Here is a 6,872-nt window from a genome sequence, read left to right on the forward strand (position 1 = left end):
GGAATGGCAACCCACTGCAATATTCTTGCTGAGAAATTCCATAGACAGAGGAGCCTGGTGGGCTACAGTCGATGGCTTCGCAAGAGTCGAACAGAACTTAGCAACTAAACAATAACAACAAAGGAAGTCACAACACCACCTACAGGCTCTCCTTTAAGTCCTCTGCTCTGGAACAATTCCATAAACCCCAGTATTGCACAAATCAAACTATAGAAAGGCACGTTGTCAGATAAAGACTTTCTGAAACAAGTACTTTGGAGCCTCTTCCTGGGCCAAGAAGGGAGACTGGCTCAATACTAGGTTATCTGCCCCTAGTCCTGGGGTTGTAGGAAAGCTACGAGCTAGAGTGGGCTGGGTAGGAAGCACAGAGAGAGAGGAAAGAGTTTGTGTCTTTGAAGGCTGATAACTTCTCTGTTCATTCTAAGTGCTCTGGAGTCAGACTGCCTACTTCCAATTCAGCTCCATTATTTGAGTCCTTGGGCAACCACTCTTTGTCTCCTTTTCCTCTTTTGTAACATTGAGAGAATGAAAGTGTCTGCCTCATGGGATACTTATTAAGGAAGGTAACACAAGTGACGTGCATAGCGTGATGTCAGGCATGAACTAATTGCTCAATACATGTTAGCTCTGATCCAAGCGCCTAACCATGTGGACTTGTTATCTCAAAGGAAAATGGAAGGTACAGGCTCTGCCCCTCAATGGAGTGGAATGTTACCCCAGATAGCCAGGTGACTTGATAATGTGGTGGCACCAACACTGACAGTTACCCCCATCTTCTCACTCAAGAGACCAGCTAGAGGCTTTCTTGCTGGAACTTTCCAAAGACAATACCAGATGAGTCACCCTGAGCAGCCTTACATTCTGCTGCCAACCCTGGAATCAGATAGTGCACTTGGGACTGGAACCTGGGCTCTGAACTGTGGTGACTCCCATAAGTACCAGTTAGGTCCTTCCTCAATTTTAGCAAGCACAGGTTGCAGAATGTGGGTTGCAGAATTTGAATGCATTATCAGGCAACAAAAGGCTAAGGATTTCCTGTTAACCTTGGTTGCTTCTTAAGCCTCCCATCTTGAGTGCTGCAATCTACCCTAATAACATGGTTATTTATCCTCAGCCTGTGCACCCTTATTCATTAACTGGCATCTATTCCACAGGAAGCTACCATCCTGGGAATTTCCAGGAATGAGGCTGAGCCCCTAAGATTACTCACTCCAGTTAAACTCTCCTATGAAATTAGTGGATGATCCTCCACCTTACCCTCACTCCATCCTACCCCAGATGGAGGTGTGATTCAGAAGCTATTGTCACCAAATGTCACGTTAAAGGTGTTTGCACCTAACTTGGTCTGAATTGTGAATATTTCTGGGCTCACTTACTCTTCAAGACAAGCCCAGCATTTCACACTGAGATTAACACTCTTTGACACAGCACACAGTGCCAGAGTGTAACATTTCAAGGGGGAAATAACTTGAAAGTGAAAAAGACTAAAAAGGCATAATTACCCAAGGCAAACTGTTTTGTTCATTCAGTGATTACAGTGGTTTTAAAGCCTTATAATTTATCATAGCTCAGAACAATTTAAATCTCAGTTGTACTCCTTTGAGAAACCAAGACACTTTCCTTTCCTTATTCCTTCTGACAGGCTATTCTTTTAACATCATCTTAGTTCTGGGATGTCATAGACTATACCTTCCCTACATCACAAGCAGAGAAGAGGAAAGCTGACAGCAACAGGATCATACCTTTGAATTAGGCCCAAATAACCGAAGAATCCAACAATTCCAAATGGGTGTAATTTCTTTCAGGTTCAAGTATCAGTTTGCTTGTTTTGCTGCTGCTAATCATCTCTTAAACAAACACTTGCTTTATCCATGTACTGTGTGCCTCATTTCACTTTCAAATTTTGTGTGTGTTTTGCTCCTAACAGCTTATTATGATCTATAATTAACAATTTTGTGGAAAGCAGAGCCACATATTGAAAAGAGCCCACATGCTACCTGAGAAGTACTTGAAATGAGAGGCCTTTGTTTTTTTCCCGAAATTTGGCAAACCTACTGCCATCTTTGCTGTGCATTGTCTTCTCCAGGAGTCCACAAGTGGACAGATAGAAAATCAAAGTAAAGATTTCAAACTCTGGCAGAATTTCAATTTGTTACCTTCAAATCTAAATAAACCAAGGGTTTTCAGATTTAGCCATAGTTTAGAATCACCTCGGAGCTTTTAAGAGAATGCTCAGACCTAACCCCAGACCAATTAAGTCAAAATCTGGGCAGGGACCCAAGCCTGAGTACTTGTGAAAATTCCCTAGTGATTATAAAGTGCAGTCAAAACTAAGTGCAGTCAAGAGTTAATCTTCTTCTGTGGCAACTGATCCAGTCTTCTTTGCAGGAGCCCAAAGAAGAAGGTAACCACCATGAGTAAGTCTTAAATGGTTAAAAACTGAATTTACTAGACTACACTGAAACTTAGGTTATTTACCAAATACCCGCAACATCTCCAGTTTAAGTAACTTGCACAAGATTCTTTTGACCTACCTCTCAGCTTATTCAAACTCACCAAGCAAGCAGCAAAGGTGCTTAAATATTTCACCCTTGGAAGCAAGTCTTTGAGATAAAGGAATGGAAAATCATTTGGGAACAGATTTCCTGGATGTATTCTGGAATGCAAGCAACCTGCATTTCGCTTGTGGTTCAACTACTTTAGAACTTTCTCTGTGAGGCTGGACAAAGTTATTAAAGACACAGCCACTGAATTCTTATGTTGAAAGGCCTGAGTATGGATTTCAACTTTCAACACAGTTTGTTAGATTGGAGGAAAACTGGCTTCTTCCATACACATCAGAGAAGTGAGGTGTGGGCTTTACCACAGTGAGCTTGTAGAACTTCTAGGCATAGGTATATTTTGTTCCTTTGTGACACGAGTTTGGAGCTCCACCAGGAGACCTTCTCTTGGATCCAGCACCAAAGGGTGCCAAATATGTCTCCTGTACTTCCCTTCACCCTCAGTATAACCCTCTCTGGAAATTGCTACGGAAATATCTCTTCTCTATTGGACTTTGTATCAACGAGTTTCATCTCATCAACCAATACCTGCACATGTACATTCAAATTCAAAATGCTAATAAGAAATTATTAAGGGATAAACTACAACTGGGGGCAACATTGTCTTCTCATATTTCTTTTCTTTATTGGACTATCATTCCTTTACAATGCTGCGTTAGTTTCTGCTGTACCATATCATGAATCAGCTATACGTTTATCCATATCCCCTCCCTCCCACCTCCCCACCCCATCCCTCTAGGTCATCACCTAGCTCGGAGCTCTGCTGATACTTCAGCTTCCCTCTAGCTATTTTACACATGGTAGTGTATATATGTCAATGCTACTCTCTCAGTTTGGCCCCTCTTCTCCGTCTTTCACTGTGTCCACAAGTCTGTTCTCTATGTCTGCACCTCTATTCCTGCTCTGCAAATAGGTCAATTAGTATCATTTTTCTAGCTTCCATATATATGGTTAATATATGATACTTGTTTTTCTCTTTCTGACTTACTTCACTCTGTCAAACAGGCTCCAGTTCATCCAAAAAAGACCCAATTTTCTTCCTTTTTATAGCTGAACAATATTCCATTGTATATATGTACCACACCTTTTCTTCTTGAGTGCTGCACTCAATATACCAGCAAATTCGGAAAACTCTACAGTGGCCACAGGACTGGAAAAGGTCAGTTTTCTTTCTAATCCCAAAGAAAGACAATGCCAAAGAATGTTCAAATTACTGCACAATGGCACTCATCACATCCGCTAGCAAAGTAATGCTCAAAATTCTCCAAGTCAGGCTTCAACAGTTCATGAACCATGAAGTTTCGATGCTCAAGCTGGATTTAGACAAAGGCAAAAGAACCAGAGATCAAATTACCTACAACCGTTGGATTCGGTGCATGAGACAAATGCTCAGGGCTGGGGCAATGGGATGACCCAGAGGGATGGGATGGGGAGGGAGGTGGGAGGGAGGTCCAGGAAGGGGAACACATGTAAACCCATGGCTGATTCATGTCAATGTATGGCAAAAACTACTACAATATTGTAAAGTAATTAGCCCCCAACTAAAATAAGTAAATTTATTTTAAAAAAAAAGAAAAGAAAAAGCAAGAGAGTTCCAGAAAAACATCTATTTCTGCTTTATTGACTGTGCCAAAGCCTTTGACTGTGTGGATCACAACAAACTGTGGGAAATTCTTAAAGGTCCAGAATGGGACCTTTTGGAATTTTCCAAAGTGCTGCTGCTGATCATGCATATTTGAAACGTCTGATACACTCCCTAACAGAATGCCAGCTCAGACAGAGCCCATAGAGGTGCATCGGAGAGATGTTTAGAAGTAGGTAAGGATTGGGGGCACCTCTTCAAGTGAACAGTGAAGTTCTGGCTGACACAGAAGCTTGTGCAATAGAAATGACCCTGCTCAGAGCATAACTGATCCCTGGGATTTGCAATTTATCACCACCACTACCCAAGTAGTTCACAGAAATATCCAGATATAAAGCTATCTTTAGCCATACTTAAGATTCTTATTTTCCAAAACCTATTCTCCACAAAATAAATGAGAACACATATGCTGTGTCAGAGAGCCTGCTCCTCAAGCAGAAACTTCCAACTAGGAGTTAAGGCGGGTACAGGTGATGGAATGGAAGGAAGAGAGAGTTGTTAAAGAAAAGATTTGTGAGAGGGTTAAATGCACAAAACATGGAGGACAGGAGACCTTCCATCTAATAACTGGCATAATACAAAAACATTTTCTAAAATGACTGGGCAGGTGGGAGAGTGCTTTGGAACTGTTCTCAGTATCTCTCATTGGTTGGTTTGCTTCACAGATTCTCCTCATGAAGAAAATACTGCAAGGCAAGAAATATTGTGACTTAAATTGCATTCATGAGATTCTCTGATAAAAAAAAAAATCAATGTGTTGGATCAATTTTTCTTAAACAAGTTCATCATACTCTAAAGTGATCAATAGGGAAAGTTTTTAGCCACTTCCCAGCCTTCCCACTTCAGTAATTGCTAGAATTTCATATCGACAGGTCATAGGACGATTTGAAGGTTGAATTGATCCATTAACCTGTGGTGCTACAAGGCTGGGTCACAACAATAATGCAGTATCCCCCAAGGGACAGGGCTGGAATCAAACAGGAGGTAAACCAGGACATTATGCATTTGACCCTGGAGGTGCCAGGCTCCTGCTTCTGTCTGTTGCCAGGGAAGGAGGAAGAGGAAGAAACAGCAGGAAGATAAAAGGACCAAGAAGAAGGGACAGCAGAGATTGGGGAGGGAGGAAACATGAAGAGGTCAGCCGCCTCTCAAATGTTGAAAGGTCCCTGTTGAAGAGGAAACGCTATGTGGCTGGGTGAACCACATATGCTGGGCAGTTACAGTCAAGAGAAAAATCAACTTGAAAGAACTCCAAATGGGAAACTAAATGGTGCTCATCAGTATCATTCTGGTCCTGAAATTTAGCTCATAGTTCTTCTTTAACATTGATGTGTGTAATTACTCGTGCCTGGGGCGAAGGAGAAAGGGAGCTTCCTAGAGTGCGGCCAAGGAAACGTGGGCAGAAAGGACAGGGAAAATGGAGACACTCTCTTCTTTTGCCAAGTGGTAAAATTATTCATCTTGTAATCACTCCTGGACAGTGGTACTGTGCATTTACACGACCCACTAGCTCAGCAGGTTATCATAATAGGGATTATAAATACAAAAAGCACCTTATAGAAATCAAGGCTTGATTCACCATAGAGTAGACCTACCATAGGGGGCCAGGTCATACTGCATTTTGCAGTACAGATTCTAACTCTGGTAACAGGAAAATAAAATCTGACAGTCAGAATGTATTCCAGTAACAGGCACTGATTTGCTTGTTACAAAGTCACAGTTAATCTATTAGTCAAAGAATTGTTCATTAACTGTCCTACACATCACTGTTACGTGGGCTTCTCAGAAACCTGTTGGAGAGCAATGTCTGTGGAAAGTAAATTTGCACTTGAGATGGAAATTGCCCACCACATGCTAGCATGGTTAGCCTTCAATTTTTATGTGGAAATTAGGTATGCCTAATTAAAACTCAAAAGACAGGATTTTACTGCTCTCAAATACAAGCATATGTAGATACCAGTAGCATGAGCATAGTTCTAAGTGACAGGCTGGCACATGTGAGCTACTGGTTTGGACCTACCAGAGGATAAACTGACTGGCCTGCTATGTCACACATTGCTCTCTGCATGAACTAGATATCCCGAAGGATGTGGGCCTCCTTGGCAGCTCATGAGTTTTTCAGTTTCCATGAAAACCTTACATAGTGAGTCCATGTGGGTATTTACTCAGTATATTTCTCAATTAGAGTCCTACATAGACCTCATGCAAATATAATTAATCTGTCCACGCTGAATAAAACAGCTGCAGTATCACCTATGTGAGTTTTACATAAGAAGTTAAACATGGGAGAAACAAAATTTAAAAAATGAAGAATGTTTCAATTATAGGTTTATTGAGTAAGTTACTAGATATTAAGTTACTAGATATTAGTAAGTTACTAAATATTATCTGCAGTTACAATATTTGCAGTTAGCAATATATTTATTTGAGAAAATCTATAGTGCATTATGGAAAATTAATATCTTCCTTCTAGAAACAACCACAGTGGCCTATAAAGGGCAGAGAGATGGTGGCAATATCAACCTGGCTTCCCATTTTGAGTGACATGGACAAGCTTGCTACCTAAAAGTCTGCTATGAGGTCAGGGGATAATTCTCACAAAGGGCAAGACAGACAGGCCACCCTCTAGGTAGGCTTCTGTGCTGCTCCTATCAAAACTACCACTGGAA

At 41.3% G+C, this 6,872-nt stretch overlaps 1 long non-coding RNA gene across 1 annotated transcript in view; it reads right to left on the reverse strand.

Annotated features, from left to right (window-relative positions):
- LOC145538517 (uncharacterized) overlaps positions 1-2,836 on the reverse strand; it is a 191,028-nt gene extending 188,192 nt beyond the window's left edge. The window contains exon 1 of the long non-coding RNA XR_014076971.1: positions 2,535-2,836. This is a non-coding gene — a long non-coding RNA (uncharacterized LOC145538517). The remainder of the gene's footprint in view (positions 1-2,534) is intronic.
- Positions 2,837-6,872: the final 4,036 nt, after the last annotated feature.

Source organism: Giraffa tippelskirchi, chromosome 1 (assembly GCF_054371585.1).
Source record: "Giraffa tippelskirchi isolate mGirTip1 chromosome 1, T2T-mGirTip1v1.2.pri, whole genome shotgun sequence".
In the NCBI taxonomy this organism is placed as follows: Eukaryota; Metazoa; Chordata; class Mammalia; order Artiodactyla; family Giraffidae; genus Giraffa; species Giraffa tippelskirchi.